The sequence below is a fragment of the Heterocephalus glaber genome, unplaced genomic scaffold, assembly GCF_053883595.1.
Source record: "Heterocephalus glaber isolate CG9 unplaced genomic scaffold, H.glaber_assembly_v1.0 deba00000818, whole genome shotgun sequence".
Lineage (NCBI taxonomy): Eukaryota > Metazoa > Chordata > Mammalia > Rodentia > Bathyergidae > Heterocephalus > Heterocephalus glaber.
Genome location: NW_028258164.1, coordinates 7,022,454 through 7,045,235, shown reverse-complemented (window position 1 = coordinate 7,045,235; position 22,782 = coordinate 7,022,454). Strand labels below are relative to the sequence as shown.

The following is a 22,782-nucleotide window of genomic DNA, read 5'->3' as shown; positions in this document are numbered from 1 at the left end:
TTAATTGAGAAATCCTGGGCCAATGTCTCTCTAAGGACACTGAGATCTGCCTGGAAGAAGGTGTGGCCTAAAATTATACAGGAGAGAGAGATTTTGAAGGCTGTGTAGATGCACCCAAACCTTCAACTGGCCTGTGGTTGATGACATTATCACTATAGTAGACTCCATAGACTTGCAGGGAGACAGTGGTGATGTGGAGGAACACTCAGAGAAATTGTCTACAGAGGAACTTCAGCAACTTCTGGATGAGTAACAGAGAATGGCAGCTGAGGAGCTTTCTGAAGAGGAGGGAGCATATCAACAATCAGTGCAGCAAAATTCTTCTTCTGCAGTAAAGGAAATCCTTAAAAAAATGAACAGAGCTACAAACATTTGTAGAGAAGACCCAATCAGACAGAGAAAAAGCCAATTATTGTATTTACTTGCTTAATGACAATGCCTTGTTATACTACAGAACACTGTTAAAGAAAAGACAGAAACAAACAACCTTAGACCAGTTTTTACTTCTGAAAAGGTTGAGACCTAGAAAGCCAGAAGCAGGTCCTAGTAGGTTACAGACTCTCCCAAGGACAGGAAGCACACCAGAGATCAGATTCCTGATGTTCTTGTGGAAGGGGTCTCTCCTTCAGAACAATAACCACCTTCTATTTCATCCTCCCTTTCTGCAAACCAAACATGTCAACTTAAATAGTGAATACAGTATGAAACTGTTGTTTCTGGTAAACTAGGCACACTTTATAGCTTTTTGGTGAATACACTAGGAAAATTATTGATGCTTCTGGTAAATTATGCACCTTATACAACCCTTTTTATTATGAAAATGTTTAGTTAATAGGTGCTTTGGGTGGTTCAGAACACATTATGGGTATTTCCATTATTTCTTGTGGAAAAAATAGTCTGGACTTACAACCAACTTGAGTTACAACCAGCCCTCATGCACAAATTGAGTCCATAAGTCAAAGGTCCACTCTATTTCTTAAGACGCTTTTACAGACATTTTTGGCCTATATTTCCCAGAAATTTGACATTAAAGGCCTTTTCTATTATTTTCATATCTAACAAAATAAGTTCTAACAAAAATATAGATGGGGGGCCAGGGATTTAGCTCAGTGGTTTTGGTGCCTGTTGCGCAAGTGCAAGGACCCGAGTTCAATCCCTGGTACCAAAAAAAAAAAAAAAAAAATATATATATATATATATATATATATATATATATACATATGGCTCATGGGAGGTTTGCCACATAAAGAAAAGCAAACTGGAATTATAAAAGTGAATGAAAAATTGTGCAGAACACATCCCTGACAATTTGATATCTTCTAAAATTCACATACTCAGATTAAGTATATTTAAATTTCATTCCATTTCCTCATTGACAGAAAATTACTGAATAGCATTACTGGTATCCTAGATGTGTAACTAGCACTGCAATGTGCAAATTTCAAAGTGAGATTTTTTTCTTTTAGAGATAAGCAACTTCTCCAAACTTCATTCTGCCAATCCCACAGCCAACACCTCATCCTCTCCTCAGTGCCCCTGATAGTTTCTGAAGATGTTGGACTGAGTTAGTTTGGAAACTTTAGTAAAGACTAAGAAGGCATTTTCATGGGCCTTCCTGTAATGATAGTTTGTGTGAAGGTGGAGACTGAGAGGAATACAGTGATGGTTAATAACCATTGCCATGATAAATTCATTTCCTCAGACAGTTTTTAGCCAGTTTGACCCTGACAGTACTGTTGGCTCTTTCTATAGTACTGGAATGACTGAGAATGGTAAAGTCAATGGAATCTCTGAGGATGCCTCACCTTTCCTATTTCCTACATAATTTTTCCAGTGAAATGTGATTCGCTGTCATTAGAGGTGAAAATAGGGAAGAATTACTCTAGCAAAATCCTCACAGTCAATGTAGCTGAGGCATTTCAGCAGGGGAAGTCATCTAAGCATTTAGAAACCATGCAAATTAGTGAGTACATATTGATGATCATAAGCTTTTAATAATTGGATAAAGTCTATTTTCAAGCACAGAAAGGAATTCAACTTTATGATTTTTCCAAGATTATAATTTTGGAGGAGGAGGGAAATGTCAACTGCTTGGTCTAAATAAAATCTAAAGAGTCCACATCATTTTTTTGTCAAGTACATATCGTATGTCAGGATAATGCATTTTGTCCTTTCAGTGGCAAGTCAGGTTCTGTGTGTACACAGTGACTTGGGTAACAGAATAGAGAGTCACCAAACGGTTACCTGAATGTTTCCTAATTCCAGCTAAGTGAATTAGGCATTCTGTTTTTCCCCCACTCAATTCTGAGTCTAAAGCTCTTATTTGGATCATGCAGATTTCCTTTAATATTTCCTTTGAAGGCATCTAAAAGAACAGTATCAAGAGTGAAAATGGGGAAAGGCGAATTTGAGGAAGTGGGAAGGAGATTTAAAAAAAGAAATAAGCTGTATTGTGTACCACCTCCTCAAGATGATTGTAAAATGCATGTATTGCAAACATCTACTAATAAAGAAAAAAGAAAAAAACTGTCTCTGTTAAAGGAAGGTAATCCTACCACAAGTTAGGATATTTGCAGTGGGTCTCAGATATACAAGTTTGGAGACTTCCTGGCCTTTTCAATGTGTAAAGAACAAGATAATAGCTTACCATATTTATGAGCCTATTTATTTCCTTGAGCTTTGTCTGAGTTTTTCATATTATGTCCCTCAGTTTCATTTAGTGCCAACAAACTATGCTAATAGAATGCTTCTAGAAGTTCTGATACTTGGGATTCACTTTTGACTAAGTACTGGGTACTGTTATGAATCCTCTTTGTATTCATAATATACTCAAATCATGCACTGTCCCAAAGGCATATCACCTGTTATTATGCATGTTATCATACATTCTCTCTGTCTTTATGTAAGCTTTAGTGAGAGCAATTAATTCAGTTACCAAGGGTGGTTTAATATTTGGAAATGCCTGTTATTTAAGATATTTCTGTGGATCATTGATGTTATATGCAATTTGGAAGATTCCTGTCTTCCTCTGGAGGTAGAAGACACTGGTATAAGTATGAGGTCTATGTGGGGGAGGAGGATTTCTGACAATCTAACCTAAGATGAGACAGTGATCTGGTTTCAGTGGCACAACTGTGTATTTGGGTGGGTGTTCCTTTATTGGACAAAAGGAATGGGGTTCTTCAAGGGCACACCTACAATAACCTAACTTCCTTCCACTAGGCCCTACCTCCTAAAGTTCCTACCACCTCCCAATAATGCAAGTCTTGAGACCAAGTCTTTAACACGTGTGCCAAGCTTTTAACACATGGAACATTCCAGGTTGAAATTATACCAGGGTAAGTGAGAAGTAAGTAGGGGCTTCTATAAATTCCTGGCACATAAAAGTCTAAGTGTATTCTTCATCTCACTAGGTAAAGACAACCGTGTATTGAGATTCCTTATGAAGGGGAATACTGAAAAGCACCAAAGCTAATTAATGATCATGAAATACAAGGCACTGGAAAGTATAGCAGAAAAGATAATGTTAGAATCAGGTATCAAAGAAAATCTCAGATTGACAGTTTTCTTGACAAAACTCAAATCATAAACTAACCTGTATCTCTTCCCATATTGCTTTTATTTTTTAAAATATTTCCTTTCAGTCTTTATTCTAAGGTTTTTAGAGGACTGGGATTATGTTATATAAAGCATGTAGCTTATTTAGCTTGGTTTCTTTGTTAATCCAATGTTAAAATTTTCCTATGACATAGGTGAAAAAAACTTCATGCAATATTTAATGTCAACATAATATTCCATTACTTATCCCCCTAAAACTGGCCCTTTGATTATTTCCAATGTTTATTTTACAAAATGCTAAGCTAAAAGTTTAAGATCTCTGTACTTATATATTTTTCTTTTCTTTTCTTTTCTTTTTTTTTTTTTTTTTTTGGTACCAGGAATTGAACTCAGGTCCTTGTGCTTGCGCAGCAGGTGGTGAAACCACTGAGCTAAATCCCTGGCCCAGTTGTATATTTTTCCACAGTACTTCTGTTTATACCTTAATGTTAGACTCACAAAAACAGAATTGCTGGGCCAATTGATATAAGCATTGTAGGACTCAACAGAAAAGGCCAAGCCACTTTGTAGGACAGTAGGTACCCACCTTTGTCTTTACATGGAAAGGGACTCCTGGATGGCATTGCCTAGGCTGGGCTGGACATTAATTTAGAATGTAAAGAAAAGGAAGCACCTGCCACAGTGAGAAAACAGTTGTCTTCATATCAACCTTAGCTCTGAAGCAAGTTCCAGAAGCTATTTTTGCCTTCAAAAGAGGAAAAACTATCTTTTCTCACTTTTTTCTTTTTCCTTCCTTTCTTTCCCCCTCCCCCCTCTCCAGTTCCCCCTTCCTACTGAGCGATTTTTTCTTATTTCACATTGTCTATTATACATTTTGGACCCTATTTACATTTTCAATTTCTTACACCAGAGAGACAATATGATGTTTATATATGTGTGTCTGATTTGTTTCACTTGAAAGAAAGAAATAATGGAAACAGGACTTCTGTAAATAAGGACGGGGAAGAAGAGTTGAAGAGAGGGGAGGGGAATGGGAAAAAAAAGTATCAAAATACAGCATGTAAAGGTACAAGTTTCCTAAGATGAATGTAATCATTATGTAAATCTAAATTATACCAATAAAATTTTAAAAAGAAGCTCAGATTTTTAAAAAAAGCAAAGACCAAAGTGACCAGCACTTCCTGCTGTGGGTATCCATCACTCACAAGAGCCCCTACAGGTCCTGACAAGAAAGAGACCCTCAACATTTAAGTGAGACTGCACCAGGGATTTAGCTAAGTGGTGCTGCTGCCTGTCTTGCAAGCACAAAGTCTTGAGTTTGATCCCCAGTACAAAAAAAATTTAAGTAGACAAAGGGAAACATGAGGAAAGCGATAGGAACAAAAAAGCAAGGCTCAGATTCAAAATTCACAAGACAAACTGACAAGCTAGATTTTGTCCCTTTTTTTTTTTTTTTGCAGCCCAGTGGCAAGGGGAAAGGAAGGTTCCCTACCACCACCACACGCAGTCAGGAGAGGACAGCCCCATGTGGCCCTTTGTCTGAATTCAGCTTTCTAGTTTATTAAATGACAGGTTGGTCAGAGTCCCTGTGGTAACTCTCTCAGGTCCCTGACTCTGCAACCTTCTGTGCTTTACAGGTGTTGGGGGAAATGGAAGGAAAGGCTATGGGCTCTGGCTGCATGAATCTAATGAGATGATCAGAAATTTCCCTCACTCAAGGAGACCAGGCAGCAACATGGTGTCCAAGAGATTTGCCCACTGCACATTCCACTCCTTGGAAGGCAGGACTGGGGAGCGTGGGGGAGCTGTGAGCAAGGAGAAAAGAGAGATGCTGCTGGGGTGCTGGGCAGGCAGGACACAGACTTGCTGCCCATTGTAGTGCTGCCAGAAGCTCTGCTGGGCCCATCTGGCTTTTCAACGGGCAGAATGGGAGCAGCAGTGGATTGTGATGGCGAGGTAGGGGGATTGTTGAATAGTAAGACATACAGGAAGAAAGTCAAGAGGCAGAGAAGTACTGTATGTTTCCATTAAGCAATCAATGGTGTTTACACATCATGGGAACAAATACCTCAAGTGTGTGGCTTAATATTAAGTCAGACGTAGCCTGGACAAATTTGGCACCCATGCCCACTGCTCATACATAAAAAGGCTATACCTTAGGCACCAGGTCTGGGGCCCAACCCTAGTACTCCAGAGTCCTCTGGGCTCCACTGTGCTTGTAGGATAAAACTCCAAGGACATGAATTCTTATGTACAAACAAGGGGGAAAGGTAGAGTATAACTATATAGGTTGAGAGGTGAAAACAGACAACTCTTGAGGCCCTTCAACACATCCCTGGATGGTACAGTGGTCCAGCCAGTGTATTTGTGGATGATTCTTTGGTTAAGGAACAAAGGGACAAGGCAATTTTATAGAAATTAGGTATCTATATTCTACAAAGTCAAAAGATCCTTTCAGCTGTTTTGTCTCAGGAAAAGGAAAATGGTGACTGGCAGAGGCTCAATCTGGGGTTGTAATGTTTCCTGTACCTAAGATCATGATACAAAAATGAGACACAGAGAACTGAGCTCTGCCTCTGGTTACCTTGTGGCCCTTTTATTTTTGTAATATCTTCAGAAAGTGTTCAGGGTCCAAGAGGGAGAGTAAAAGAATACCATTTTCACATTGGATTAAACTGGATTTTCCTGAGAATTTTAAGTCTCTCAAGTTCACATTAAGAATGTGTTACTCAGCTTTCCACTGCTGTGACAAATAATTGTGATAAACAAATTAAAAAGAGGAAAGATTTATTTTGCTTCATAGTCATAGAATTTTTAGTTCATGATCCCCTGTCCCTATTGCTGTGGGGCTAGATGGGCCCAGTACCTCATAGCAGGAACATATTGTTGAGAAAGTCTGTTTACCTTACAATAGTCAGAAAAAAAATAGAAAAACAGGAGAGAGGGCACAAAATCACCTTCAAGGGCACACCCATAATAACCTAACTTCCTTGCATTAGGCCCCACCTCTTAAAGGTTCTACCACCTCCCAATAATGCAACAGATTTGGGATCAAGTCTTTAACACATATGCCAAGCTGTTAACCATGGGACATTCCAGGTTGAAATTATACCAGGGTAACTGAGAAGTAAGCAGGGACTTCCATAAAAAAAGACATAAAAGTCTAGGTGTATTGTTGGTCTTACCAAGTAAAGACAACCATGTATTGAGATTCCTTATGAAGGAGAATACTGAAAAACACTAAATGCCAATTAATTACCATGAAATTCCAAGAATTGGAAACTAGAGCAGAAAAGATAATGTTAGAATCAGGTATCAAAGCAAATCTCAGGTTGACAATTTTCCTGATAAATCTCAAATCACAAACTAACATGTATTTCTATGCCTATTAACTGAACTAACATGTATTTCTATGCTTTTCTATTAACATGCATTGCTATTTGGCTTTTCATCAGGCAGGATGGGAATATTGGATAGACTGGAAGTAGGGACTAGAAAGATTTTAATCTCATAAATTATTCATTATTGGATAGAGCTACTCAAGTTCTTGAATTTTAACTGATACTGGAGAATTCTAGGGAGAAGCATAGAGAAGTCTACTTTTATCTTTAGGGGCTCTGCATCTCTAATGTGCCAAATACTAATGTGCCAAATACTAATGTTTTGCCCACAAGAAAGAAGGAATTCAGTGTAACAGTTGATTTATGTCCTCAGTTGATGGGTGCTCACACAAGGTTGTTGGAGACATAAGAATGAAGGGGAATCTTATTTGCACAGTGAATTATGACAAGATTACTACCCAAAGGCACTCCTATGGATGGCAGAATTCAGAAGTTGTACAAAGCTTTAAGAGATCCCATAGAAATAGTATCATGTCAAAAATAGGCAAATTATGCAGCAAATTGTCAAAACTCACCAGAGGCAATGTTTGGTGATCCTAAGAAAAAACAGCAGGATATCTGGTAGTTTGAAGAATAACATGTTTGGCTTCCATAGTTGGTTCTTTTCCAATCCCAGTTCCCAACACACTGTTTCATGTTGCTTTCCCTTTTTGTTGTTTTTTTTTTTTTTAACCAGGGACCAAACTCAGGACCTTGTGCTTGCAAGGCAGGCATGGTTTCACTGAGGTAAATCCCTGGCCCATGCTGCATTCCTTTTAATCTTTCTTCCAGAGGAAATCCTCACAGGGCCTTCTTTATAATCATCAAAATTGAATCAACTTATCCTCTTGGTTTTTTTGACAGAACCAGACACTGAGGCAGTTACAATGTTGTATTTTAGTCACCTGTTTGCACTCATATCTTCTCTGATTGACTGTGATATCCTGAGAGGACTGCACCCCAGCTCTGGGGCAATGTTTGTTGAGCAGTAATGGGAACACTTGACAAAATCAGGTAAGGGGAATCCTGAAAGTTTGGTCAAATGCATTTTTACACCACTGATCAGAGACAGTGTCTCTATCCAGGATGGCAGCTAAAAATCAATGCACTAAAAATATATTTGAAAGAAAGTTAAATATTGAGAGACATACTACCCTTCGTAGAAATTTAGACACATTTCCCACATATATATTTCATCTTTACTACTAAATAGTGACAAAATATATATTGCAAGATAATATAATGTGTGCACCTGTAACTTAAAAGATTTCTATTGTATGAAATGGCCAAACATCAAATGGCCAAACATTCTGAAGTAGAATCCTAAATTTTAGAGATCAAACAAAGAACAGATAAAGTGTGCACAGGCATTTGATTTTCAGGAAAGAGGTAGGTTCAGCTGCAGAACAATGTCAGGTTCTGATGTTGTAGATGTGGTAGGTGGTTCATATCAAGAATCCACATCCTACAGATGTGCCCACTCCTCTGTCACTGACTGCAATTCAAAATGATCGGAGGAAAGGGTTGATTGAGAACCCAGTAAGAACAAATCCTTTGCAAAGTTGGCATGGGTTAGTGGGTGGGAGAAATTACCATACCCAGAAGCAATCTGAAACTCAAATGATGTTTACTCAGTGGTATCACTTTTTTTAACTTCTGAAACACACATTGGTTCTTTTATGATTACTAGCCAGTTATGAAGTAACATTTTTACTTCTTCAAATCTCAGCTGCAGTCAGTCTCCTCAAAGACCGTTGAAAACAGTCATTAACCCGCAGAGACTGACAGTCACAACCTACTCTTCCACTCTATGAGCAGCCTACCTCACCACCAAGAAGCTCATTGTGTGGTATTATTTCCCACATGATGTGCTGTGCTTCAGTGATTCGTGGTAAGGTTTTTTTTCTCTATTATTATGCTAACTTTGGAGTGTTGTTTTTATATAATAATTTTAGCTGACAGGACTACTGATTATTTTAACCTTAGGCTTATCATGATCCCTTGAGTTATGATTAATCTATTTCTATACCTTTAAAAGCAACAGGAAAGGGAACAAGAACATACAGAAATATTTAGCATATGACTCAATATATCCATGAAGTCCTATTTCAGCGTGCTGACCTAACATTCATCATAGCAAAGAAGAAACATACAGTGTGCAGCAAGAGCATTCCACAAATGTTGAAGAAAAGACACACATGCTCTACCAACCTCACAGAGCTGTCCTCAATTACTATTATCTTTACATTTCTCCTAAATCTCTTGCTAGATTCTTCCTGTAAGTATATGAAATTTCAGAGAGCTAATAGGACCATGGATCCCTGTATTAATAGTAAGAACCTGGATGTCCTAATTTATAGCAGAGAATACTCTAACCTGGGACAAATGCAGCTCTGCTTCAGTTTGGGAAAATGACTGAATTTATCACCCTGACTTTGATTCAAGTCCATGATTCACGGTTACTACAGCTGCAACCTGAGCCACAGGATGAAGTTCATATACAAAGTCCTTTAACCTAGCAACTGTTATAGAAAACAACATGAAATAATGTATCATATGCTATATTTGCCTAGGTCCAATAAATATTTTAGGATGAGGCTATTAAAATGAAGAGGAAATAACATGGACTGAAAATGAGTAAAGCTGGGCTTTGTCCCAGCTCAACTACTGGCCAAAAAGAACTAGCCAGTCTCTCTGAATATCAGCTTCTTCCTCAAACACAGTGGACAATACCAAAACCTAATCTACAAATACCATAATTCTTTCTTTTCTTTTTTTTGATACCGGGTATTGAGCTCAGGACCTTGCACTTGTGAGGCAGGCAGCAGCACCACTGAGCTAAATCCCCAGCCCCAAATACCATAATTCTAATGACCCCAATATCCAAATACATATAATCATCACATTTTTAAATAAAAGGTACATAAGTGTTTACATAAACATGTTAGAATTATATGATAACTTAATAGGTCAATAATCCAAACATGTAAATTACCATTAGAAGAGTGATGCATCGATTTCTCAGTCTTGTCTGTCATTTGCTGAGCAGGACCCTTTCCAGCTGACACACGTGAGCCTCAGAGTCTGTTAGCCCTGAGCAGCCTGAGCAACCCTGAATTCACACCCACTTGAGATTCTTTCCTTGCGTGGGGCAATAGTGCGCCTCATTCCATCTCACACTGGTCAGTCTTTCAGTCTATATTCAGGGGCCTCGGAGCTGAGCTGAGAGCAGCTGTTCTTTCATCACAGGAGAGTGCCACCCATGTGCACATGTGAATAAAAACAACTTCATTTTAATAAAAACTGAAAAGTCCTTTTACTTGATTCAAGGTCCCTGTAAAGATGTAGGAAAGAAGCCACTGAGAGTTACTGTTATAAAAATAAAAACTGCACTGAATTTTTTAGAAGTATTTTGTAGAGCAGTGACATCTTATTGTGCAGTGTTCATGAGAATATTTTATCTTTACTGTGATTTTTTTTATCAGAGAAGACTCACCCTCTTCCTTTATCTTTTTTACATGTTCCTTTTTCCCCTAGGACATATTATCACATACTATGTTTCACACTTTGGAATACACTATACATAAATCATTCAGAATAAGAAGTAATAAATACCAATGTACACTCCCCTCACCTACCTAAAAATTAAAAAGCATCCATATTTTTGTAGTTTTCAGTCCCATCTTATTGACTTTTTTTTCATTAATTTTATTAGTACATTTTAGGTATGCAATGTATTGACATTCATTATTGGGAGTTTGTAACATTACATAATATGTCTTGGTTCTTTTTTTTTCCCATTCCCCTTCCCTCCCTTCACCACTTCCACCCTTCTCTATTGACAAAGACTTTGTTTCCATTTTTTCCTTTTCTCATATTTATTCCTTTCCCTCCTTCATTTCCCCTATGACTCCCACTTCCCCTTCCCTTTTGCACCTTTTCTTCCTATTTCCCATTATCTATACACATTTTTATCCTTATTTAAACTTCTAGTTTCTCACAGCAAACTATTCAGTATTTGCACATGTGTCCTATTTATTTCACTTAAGAGTATGGCCTCAATGTGCATCCATTTGGCTATAAATGTCTCTAATTACTCAATTTTTTTTTGGCTGAGTACTACTCCATTTTATTTTTTAAAACACACACACATTTTCTATATCCAGTATCCAGTTGATGAGCATTGGGCTGTTTCCAAGTTTTAGCTATTACAAACTGTGCCCATATGAACATGGGCACACATATATTGATGTGGAATGATTCTTTTAATTCTTTTGGGAAGATACTCAGAAGGGGAATAGCTGGGTCAAATGTGACCTATAATCCTAATTTTCTTAAGTATCTCCATACTGATTTCCACAGTGGTTGCACCAGTCTACACTCCCACCAACAGTGGAAAGGGTTCCTTTTTCCCAACAGCCCTGTCAGCATTTGTGATTGGTTGATTTCATGATATCATCCATTCTTTCTGGAGTGAGGTGGAATCTCAGCATTGTTTTCATTTGCACCTCTCGAATGACCAGTGATGTTGAACATTTTTCCATATGTTTAGTTACGATTTCTACTTCTTTGCTTGAATGTCTGTTCATTTCAGATACCCATTTTTAAATTGGGTCTTTACATTTGGGAGGTCTGATTTTTTAAAGTTCTTTATATATTCTAGATAGTAGACCTTTGTCTGAGGAACAGCTGGTAAAAATTTTTCCCACATTGAGGGTTGTCTCTTTACTTTGTTGATGGTTTCTCTTGCTGTGCAGAAGCTTTTTAATGAGAAGAGATCCCATTTGTTGAGACTTTTTGCTAGTTCACATGCAACTGAGGTTTTGTTCATGAAATCTTTTCCTACACCAATATCTTTAAGAGTTCTTAACCTCTCTTCTAGCTGGTTTAGTATTTGTTTTAATATTTAGTTCTTTAATCATTTCAATTTTAGTTTACTGCATGGTGAGAGATATAAGTCTAGTTTTAATCTTTGGCAAGTTGAATCCAAATTTTTGCAGCACCATTTATTAAAGAAGCTATCTTTCCTCCAGTGAGGGTGTTTGGCTCCTTTGTCAAAGATGAGGTGGCTGCATGTGTCTGGAGTTGTTTCTGCATCTTCTAATCTGTTCCACTGGTCCTTGTGTCTGTTTCTTTGCCAGTACCATTCTGTTGTTTTTTTTTAATCACAGTAGCTTTGTAGTATAGTTTCAAATTGGGGATTGTGATACCCCACCTTGTCTTTGTTGCCTAGAATTCCTTTTGCTATTCTAGGTCTCTTCCTGTTCAAATGAATTTTTGGGTTGTTTTCTCAAGGTCTGTGAAGTATGCTGCTGGAATTTCAATTTAAATTGCATTGAATCTTTATAGCAGTTTTGGAAGTACGGCAATTTTCACTATTTTGGTTCTTCCTACCCAAAATCAAGGGATGGCTTTCCATTTTCTGATATCCACTTTGATCTCTTTTTTCAGAGAGCTATATTTTTCAGAACAGAGGTCTTTGATTTTATTAGGTTGATTCCTAGGTATTTCATTTTTGGGGGGATGCTATTGAGAAAGGAGTTATTTCTGCAGTTCCTCTCTCAGTGAGTCTGTTGTTAGTGTACAGGAAGAATATTGATTTTTGTGTGTTGAGCTTGTATCCAGCTACTTTACTGAATTTGGTTATTAAGTCTAGAAGACTTTTGTTGGAATCATTGGGGTCTTATATGTAAAGCATCATGTCATCTGCAAATAATGACAGTTTGACTTCTTCCTTTCCTAACTTTATTCCTTTTATTTCTTTCTCTTGACTAATTGCTGTGGCTAATGCTTCCAAAACTATATTGAACAGGAGTGGTGATAGTGGACATCCTTGTCTTGTTCCTGATTTTAGTGTGAAGGATTTGAGTTTTTGACCATTTAGTATGATATTGGATGTTGCTTTTTCATAGATGGCTTTTATCAGGTTGAGGTAGAGACCATCTATTCCAATTTTTTACAGGGTTTTTATCATAAATTCATGCTGAATTTTGTCAAATGCTTTTTCTGCATCTATTGAGATGATCATATGGTTTCTGTCCTTGGCCCTATTGATATAGTGTATTACATTTATTGATTTATGGATGTTGAACCATCCCTGCATCCCTGGGATGAATCCCACTTGATCAGGGTGTATGATCTTCTTGATGATCTTCTGCATTCTGTTTGGCATTATCTTATTAAGAATTTTTGCATCTATGTTCATTAGTGAGATTGGCCTATAGTTCTCTTTGTTGGTTGGGTCTTTCTCTACTCTGGGGATCAAGGTGATGCTTGCTTCCAAGAATGAATTTCAGAGTATTGCTTCCCTTTCAATTTCATTGAAGAGTTTAAACTGTAGTGGCAATAGTTCTTCTCTAAATGCCCTGTAGACTATTCACTTTTTAAATCTTTATAGCTTCACCAAAATAAATGCTTTGGTAAAGGACAAAGATAATCATACAGTTTGCATATGTATAAGTTCAAAGAAATTAAATCACGTCACATATATTTTTATGAAACACTCATTCTGGCTCAATATTAAATTTCTAAGATGCATTATGATGTATTCATCTACACTTCCTTTTCAGTGTTTCACGGAATTCCACCACAACACAGAACTATCATGTGAACTTTATTTTATTAGATTGGGTTTGTTATTTATTCTTTGCTGTTACAAAAACCAAACATCATATTCTTGTATGAGTCACCCAGATGCAGGACACTCTTCTCAAGTGTATGAACCCAGCATTAGAAAAATTCTGTCAAAACTACATTATTGGGACTGGGTATTTAGCTCAGTGGTTCTGCCACCTGCCCCACAAGTGCAAGGACCCAAGTTCCATCCCAGGTACCAAAAAAAAAAAGATAATATCAACTTTACTCAATTCAAAAAAATAGTTTTCCAATATATACTTTCATGAGGATTTAAAGGTTCTGGTAGCTCCATATGTCAATAATTCTTGCTTATCACACTTCTTGGTATGTGGGAAACATTTTCTTAGTGGAGTTTTCACCTGTGTATTTCAAAAGTACTTAATTAGGAAACGAATCAAGTAATGAAAGCAAAAGAGATTATTTTAGTAAGTATAAGTTCTACAAAGATATTGAAGCAGGCAAGGATGGTAAAGAGTGAGTGGGGAGGGGCTTCTTCAATTTGGCTTTGCAGGTCATATGTTTTGAGAGGTGACTGACAAGATGGGAGGAGACAGCTAACAGCTGGGGACTGGGAGAAGAGAGCACATGGGCTCTGGCTCCAAAAAGAGGCAAACATTCTTTCTCAGTGCTGGAACTAAGTATGCACAGTCCTATCTTTGCATGGCTCCAAATGCACACATTTCCTAAATAACGTCAGTCCACCAACAGCCTGGCTCCAATTTCAGTCACCAAAGAGGCAGGTGTTAGTCTCTATATAACATGCAAACTTTGGGGCTAGCTGTTTATTCTATAGTTCTAATATAAATAAATACCAAATAAGCATGATGACTAGTGATTGTGTGTATTTTCTAGGGCAGCTGAAACTAAGGAAAAACTTTAGGCTGTTTAAAAGAACCAAACTAATTATCTTGTAGTGATGGAGGGTGGAAGTCTAAAATCAAGGTATTGGCAGATTCATGCTCTGATTGCTCAAGGGGAAAATTCACCCTCTCTTTTTCTTGCTCCTGGTGTTTGCCAGCAATCAGTAGCATTCTTTGACTTGTAGATGTCTCACTCCAGTCACATGGCCATCAACCCTATATGCCTTCACATCACCTTCCTTCTGGCTTGCTTGTGTCTGTGTCCAAATTTCCCTTTTTTATAAGGACACCAGTCTAGTGGCTTAAGACCCACACTAGTGGCCTCATTTTAACTTGATAACCTCTGTGAAGACCTTATTTCCAAGTAAGGGGATACTAGAGATTAGAATTTCAGACATATATTTGAGGAACACAATTAATTCACTTCTGTCAAAGTCTGTCAGAGGCTGATCACATGCACAGACAATAAAGCCTATAACTGAATTCCTTGACTCTTAGTGAAAACCCATGAGACATTTTATGAAAAGGCGCAATCAAGAGAGAAAGTTGGTGAACAAAAGGGAAAGTGCAGAAAAGAAACAAAAATGGCAACACTGAAAGTTAAATTCTAGTGGAAGACAAACAATGGAGTCGCAGATTCACCCTCTGGCCAGGGGTTGTGGTGCATGCCTGTAATCCCAGCACTTAGGAGGCTGAGGCAGGAGGATCATCATGAGTTCAAGGTCAGCCTAGGCAACATAGTGAGTTCAAGACCAGTATGAACTACAATGGTGAGATTTGGTCTAAAAAAAAAAATTCACTCCCTGGGTGGGAGGTGGGGGTTGTTTGAGATGCTCAGGAAAAGCAGAAACAGGAAATCACTGAAGGCCAGGTGTGACATAAATGAGACAAGTGGGAAAGGACAAAGATGCCCCAAAGACAGTGATAGTGGCAACACACCAAGCTGCACATTCAAGGAACTTTTCCTGTAAATGTCTCATGACATTGCAAGTACAGAAGATTTTGTTCCTGATACAGAAATGAGTATGACAATTTGACAAGGCACAAAAAAGCACTGCTTTCTCCCTATTGTAAGTTACATGACAAGAGGAAGGCAAGTCCTATTCAAACTATGCTTGATACAAATAAAACATTTTAATTCTTAATTTTTAATGTTTTAAATTATGATATAAAATAAGCACATACATTAGTAACCAACAGTTAGATATTTACTGTTTTAACAAGAAATTTTAAAGGACATAGAACAGTCTTAATTTTTTTTATTGATAAGTGAGTCTCTTTCTATAGCTTCAGCTTTCAAGGTCATTTTCAGAGTCCTGCACTGCTATGCAAAGAGACAACTGTCTTTATTCTTATCTCATATGAAGGAGGGCAGAAGGGAGATTCTCAGCCAGATATTGGTACTTAAAAAAAACAATAGAAGGAACATTAATTTGCAAATGACAAGCACTGTACAGGGAAGCTACTCAAATAAGGAAACAGCTAGTTTAATTTAGCCCCAGCTGGAGCACACACAGCCACATGAGGATGCCCCCTCTTACTATTTAAGTCTCTCTGGGATCCAGAAGGAGGATTCATTTCCTGAAAGATAATCTTGTTTTCCTTGACTGGAACTTTAAACCAATATATTTTGGATTGATAGTCCTTCCAAGTTCTCTCTTCTCTAGTAATCAGCAGAGTCCAAAGGAACCAAAGAGGAACTCTCCTGTCTTCCAAAGAAAGCCAATGTGTTCCACCTGCAATCAGATTGCATGCCATGCTACAAGACAGCCTAATAATGGAATACTGTGGTTCACTTCCATCTTGCAGTCAGTAAGTAGACATATCAATCATGATATGATAGGATATACTTCCAGGGAAACAAAAGGCAAGGCTTCATATTGGAGGGTGGTAAAGGAAAAGTAGGGACTGATGCTCAGGAGAGTTTGGTCAATGTCATTAGGCATCTGTGTTTGATCATTAGTGCTTGTCAAAATGAGGTTCCTTCCCTCCTACTGAGCCTAGAGACACATGGGCTCCAGTCTTGTTGATGATTATTATTCCAAAGGTCTAGGTGCCAGGTCTTTAAGAAAGACATCTCTGACTTACCTCTCAAAGAACAGAGGAAGGGTTTACAGTCACAAGTTTCTAAAATAAATGCCCTGGAAAAAGGAGGTCAGGAGCCTATAGTCAGGTTTGGCTGGAAAAAACAATACTTTTGGCAACATTGTGCTTTCCTGGGAAGGTACATTCTGGGCATCTTGGGGACATGGCCCTGAGCTGATAGAGGTGAAGTCAGAATTTGGTTATGTCTCTGAGTTTGTGTCGGGTTTTCTAGGGGACAGAGCAGTGAGTGGGTTAAGTGTGGATATGTTGTGCCAAGAGTATGCACTTTTTCACACATCAAGACTGATTTTCAGGGACAGGGATGTAGCTCAGTGGCACCGGGCCTGCCTCACAAGCACAAGCTTCTGAGTTCAATCCTCGGTAACAACAACAACAAAAAAAGACAGTGATTTTCAGGGTTACCTGCAGAAGGTGAGTCTAATGGTGAGACAGGGCTTATTTCCAGACTTGTTCAAGGGTGTAGGGGGATCTGGACTTGTTTATACTGAAGGTCAAGAATTCAAAGGTAGAACCAAGACATGGGGTGTTCTCTCCTGCTATCTCTGTACTTAGGGAGGCTGAGGCAGGAGGATCTCAAGTTTGAGGCCAGTCTAGGGACCACAGCAATGAAGTGAGATAATCTGTCTTAAAAATAAAAAGTAAACAGAAAAAAAAGGGCTGGGGATGTAGCTCAAGATAAAGGCCCTGAGTTCATTCACCAGTACAGCAAACAAAAAAGGAATTCAAAAGTAGAAAAATCTTATATCTCAATATCTAAAGAAGGTATGGAAAAACAACTATTTATGGAGATCAATTTACTTAAGGTCTCAAAAAATATACATGTCTCAAAAAATATCCTGTCTTCAGACTAAATGGATTGTTAAATTAATTCCTTGGAAGTAACCTAAGAATTATGGTGGGGAAAAGATTCATGAAGAGAGAGAACTGTTAAAATAATAATGATTTGGAGGAATAGTAGATTGATGTAAAATTTTAAAGGAGCTATCATGGGGAAAGGTCAGGAAAAATAACGAGACCCACCAACAATATATTTACAATCCTAGACAAATATTTACTCAGTTAAATCTGAGTTTGTCCGCGCCCCCCGCCGCCCGTCCGGGCCATGCCGCCTCCGGGAGATGAGGCTCCGCCAGGGCACCTTCCTGTCGCTGCTGCTCTTCTGCCTGTGCGCCTTCCTCTCCCTGTCCTGGTACGCAGCGCTCGGCGGCCAGAAAGGCGACGTGGTGGACGTTTACCAGCGGGAGTTTCTGGCGCTGCACGGGACCGCCTCGCCTGCACGCGGTGGAGCACTCCAAGGAGCTCAACCTGGTGCTGGACGAAATCAAGAGGGCCGTGTCCAAGAAGCAGGCGCTGCGGGACGGGGAAGGCAACCGCACCTGGGGCCGCCTGGCAGAGGACCCGCGGCTGAAGCCCCGGAATGCATCGCATTGGCACGTGCTGCACCTGCCCACTGTCTTCTACCACCTGCCGCACCTGCTGGCCAAGGAGAGCAGATTGCAGCCGGCGGTTCTCATGGGCCAGGGCCGCACGGGAGGTAGGGAGGTGGGCAGGCGGGCGGTGAGGCGGCCTGGGGCCCGCGCCCAGCGTCTCCCTGCTCCCTGCAGTGTCGGTGGTGATGGGCATCCCCAGTGTGCGGCGCGAGGTGCACTCCTACCTGACGGACACGCTGCACTCGCTCATCTCCGAGCTGAGCCCGCAGGAGAAGGAGGACTCGGTCATCGTGGTGCTGATCGCCGAGACTGACCCTCAGTATACATCGGCAGTGACAGAGAACATCAAGGCCTTGTTCCCCACAGAGATCCGTTCCGGACTCCTGGAGGTCATCTCCCCTTCCCCCCACTTCTACCCTGACTTCTCCCGCCTGAGAGAGTCCTTCGGGGACCCCAAGGAGAGAGTCAGGTGGAGGACCAAGCAGAACCTTGATTACTGCTTCCTCATGATACACGCGCAGTCCAAAGGCGTCTACTATGTGCAGCTGGAAGATGACATCGTAGCCAAGCCCAACTACCTGAGCACCATGAAGAACTTCGCCCTGCAGCAGCCCTCGGAGGACTGGATGATCCTGGAGTTCTCGCAGTTGGGCTTCACTGGGAAGATGTTCAAGTCCCTGGACCTGAGCCTCATTGTGGAGTTCATCCTCATGTTCTACCGGGACAAGCCCATCGACTGGGTCCTGGACCCCATTCTGTGGGTGAAGGTCTGCAACCCTGAGAAGGATGCGAAGCACTGTGACCGGCAGAAGGCCAACCTTTGGGTCCGCTTCAAGCCATCCCTCTTCCAGTACGTAGGCACCAACTCCTCCCTGGCCGGAAAGATCCAGAAACTGAAGGACAAGGACTTTGGGAAGGAAGCTCTGCGGAAGGAGCATGTGAACCCACCCGCTGAGGTGAGCACAAGCCTCAAGACTTACCAGCACTTCACCTTGGAGAAGGCCTACCTGCGTGAGGACTTTTTCTGGGCATTCACACCTGCCACAGGGGACTTCAACCGCTTCCGTTTCTTCTAGCCACTGCGCCTTGAACGGCTCTTCTTCCGAAGCGGGAACATCAAGCATCCGGAGGACAAGCTCTTCAACACATCGGTGGAGGTGCTGCCCTTCGACAACCCCCAGTCAGACAAGGAGGCCCTGCAGGAGGGTCACCCAGCTGCCCTGCAGTACCCACGGAGTCCCGACGGCTACCTGCAGATACGTTCCTTCTATAAGGGCGTGGTGGAAGGGGAGGTGGACCCGGCCTTTGGCTCCCTGGAGGCCCTGCGCCTCTCCATCCAGACCGACTCCCCAGTGTGGGTCATTCTGAGCGAGATCTTCCTGAAAAAGGCCGACTAGAGGAGGCTTCCGAGGCGCTCCCGGACTGCCTGACATGTCCTCACCGCTGCCCCAGGAGGGCCCGACGGGTCCCTACAGTGGTTCTGGTCCGGCCAGCCTGGGGTCCGCCGCTGGCCCGGAGGCCCCAGGAGCTGGTGCTGCCCCAGCCCGCCGGGCCACGAGGAGGCTGGCGGCCCCACACTGTGCCTGAGGGCTGGCCCGTGCCGTGCCGCCCGAACCGAACCCACCCGGACATCGACACGGCTGGCCTAGCCAGGCGGCTTCAGAGGAGCTCTTTCTTGGGCGCTGCTGTCTCTGGAATGCATATACTACTTTATGTGCTGTGTTTTTTATTCTTGGATACATTTGATTTTTCACATAAGTCCTCATATACTTCTATACGAGCGTGACTTGTGATAAAGGGTTAATGAAGAAAAAAAAATCTGAGTTTTATATGGATTTTATTTCAAATTCCTCTTCATTTAGTTTTTGCAGAAAATCACTAATTGTTTCCTTTTACTTTTTAGGGAAAAATAAATTAACTTTTTAAGTATTATTTTTTCAAAATATTTTTTCAATTTTTATTTTTTATTAGTGTATGCTTATAATGCCCACGTTCTCCTGGGGAGTTGATATGTTCACATAACACGCCTCGGTTCTCTTTTATCTCCTTCCCCTCCACTCCCTCTCACCTCCCTCCATCTCTTGGTCCCTCTCCTACTTGCCAAAGATCTATCTCCTTATTTCCCATTATCTACCTTTTATTTTGCTGTTTAAATTTTGGGTTTCTCATATAAGAGAAACAATGTGATATTAAAACCTATGTCTCTGGGTTTTTTCACTTAACATTATGGTATCCATTTTCCTAAAAATGACTCAATTTTATCCTTCTGTATGGCAGAGTAGTTCTCCATTGTGTTTAAATACCATATTTTCTTTATCGATTCATCTATTGATGGACATATAGCCTGCTTCCAATATTTAGCTATTGTAAACTGTGTTGCTATAAACATGGGTATGCATGTACCAATGTATTATGAAGTTTCCTTAATCCTCTCATGTAAATTTCTGCTATTCTCTTCAGGTTAGGATGATCATAATGTCAACACCTCATACTCTGTGGTCTTCCCTGATGGTCATTTGACTGTTATAAATATCTTAGTCAATGGTTCTCAAAGTGCTGAGAGTTTGTGACTCCCCACTGCTGGTGGGCCACCCATTAACTTTGATTGCAACTTGATTCCAAGAAGATGGGAACTTCCAGGAGGCATGAAATCACGCACAAAGGGTCAGGCATGGTACACACATTACACACACGTGATCCCAGCACTCTGGGAGGGTGAGAAAGGAAGAGCTGAAGCATAAGCCCAGCCTGGGCAACTTAGTGACTGAGGAAGACCCTGTCTCAAAATCAAATGTACAAAGTTCTGGGAGGTACTTGGTGGTGGAGCACCTGTGGGTTTGACCCCCATTACTTAAAAAAAATATGAAAAGCCCCTTAGATAAATTCTTGAATGATCCTACATGAAATAAAAACAAATCAATACTAAGATCAGGAGGAACTATATTCAAACAGAATATTCTAATAGGGAAAACACTCTGATCTCAAAAATCTAGATCTCAAAGTCAAACAGGAAATGGTAACGTTGTAGTGTAAGGAGGGTTGAGCAGTGAGGTGGGTGTGGGCAGATGAAGAAAGCAGGCCAACACACAGTCTCAAGATAAGTGAGGTGCCTCCCTGTGGACCACTGTCACTCCTGGGAAAAGCTGTAAGGGCCATGTCCCTCACTGGGTGTTTGCTGAAACTTGGGGGCTAAGCTGAAGGGGTCTGTGGGGAAGACAGATGTCTCAGTAAAATTTGGGAGAAGCAGAGGAAAAAAGAATGATGTTTGTGAGCACTTGGTACAAACTCCAATTTTCCTCACTTAGAGACAAGAATAAGGCTGTGTCCCCAGGATGACGCCAACAGCCCTTCAAATTCCTGCCTGAGAAGGCTAAGGGCTGCCAGCAAAAAATGTACGGTTTGTTATAGCACAAAACTAATGACAAGTAGGTAGCCTCTGAACCACTACTTACAGAAGTCACCTCAGAAATCATACAATTACAGGCCTTTCCTCAGTTGAGTAGACCTGATTACCACAACTTGCAGAAGTCATTTCAAAAAAGCTTGCAATTGTAAAACTATCCTCCACCCCTTCAGGTTAATTCTGTAATCCAGAATCCTCTTTCCAAAAGCCCCAGAGCTCTGTCTTTGAAATGCAAACACTCGGGAGATAAACCTGCTTTCCCTCCCAGACCATGGCCTCACTTTGGGGCTACCTTGCTTCAGCCCCCAAAACTACTTCCCTTTAGGGCTGTCAAAATTAATACAAACTCTTCTCAAAACTACTGAGGACTGAAAACTGTGGAGGTCACAGCATGTGAGGTCTCTAGATGCAAGCAAGTGATGGACCAATTTCCAGACAACTGTTGGACTTTATTACATGGATAATCACACAGAGACACTCTGGGGTAGCAGATTAACTTTAGTCATCTATGCCCACCCTCCATCATCCTTTATCTCTTCTCAACAGTTTATATTATTAAAGACAGAGCAAGAACACAATTATCATCAAACATTAATCACCTAAAATGCTCCCTGCTTCCCAGAACTTCCCATTTGGGTCAGAAATTCAGCTGCATACAGAGACAACTCAGCAAATGATCCAAGTGAGTTAAAGAAGTTCCAGGAGATGGTGGAATAAGCACAAGGAGAGATTACTTTCCGGGCTCTAAGAAGGCCTCTTAGCAGAGGTGCCATTGGCCCTGAACTCTGCTTTCTAGACATTACAGAGCTGGTAGGTTGGCAGAGGAGAATAAAGAGCTTGAACAAACTTAGAGTGAAGCAAATGGCACTGTCACCCAGCCAGGTCATCCTTTAAGGCAACAGTGCTTTTGACTGATGTTAGGCTTCCCACAACAATCTTGAGAGACAATAGCCAATAGAATGCTAAAAGCATCAAAAAGAATAAATGTTAATTTTTGAATTATGTATATCCAAATTCTTTTGAAAATGAGGACATAAAAAGAGATATTATCAGAATGCAGGCTTCATAAATTTTGTCATCCACATCCTTTTGAAAATATTCCAAAAGACTACACTCCAGTAAACAGGCAAATAAACTTAAGGACACAGTATTAGATTTGTGGAAAGATTGATTTGGGGGGCATGTATTATACCTAAAAAATTATAGGAAAATAACATATCCCAAACACCTCACAAGTAAAGTATAAGGAAAGAGCCCTTTGGTTGTTACACTGGACAAAACCAAACCAGAGGTGGCCAGAGGGGATGGCAAGCTGAGATGATCACAATATTGACACATAGAGAAAATTGGGAAGAAATTTAACATAAATAATTATATAATCACCATTATCATCCTTAAAGTATCCAAAT

General features: G+C 40.4%; 1 long non-coding RNA gene and 1 pseudogene across 1 annotated transcript; one reads left to right on the top strand and one right to left on the bottom strand.

The window, feature by feature from the left end:
• Positions 1-13,939: 13,939 nt before the first annotated feature.
• LOC147828945 (uncharacterized) lies at positions 13,940-19,138 on the bottom strand. The gene is made up of 4 exons (XR_015449842.1): positions 18,978-19,138; positions 18,195-18,747; positions 17,596-18,013; positions 13,940-16,170 (listed from the first exon to the last, which is right to left on the bottom strand). It is a non-coding gene; the product is annotated as an uncharacterized LOC147828945 (long non-coding RNA).
• On the top strand, positions 17,659-19,367 carry LOC101716811 (alpha-1,3-mannosyl-glycoprotein 4-beta-N-acetylglucosaminyltransferase B-like; annotated as a pseudogene).
• The last annotated feature ends 3,415 nt before the right edge of the window (positions 19,368-22,782 follow it).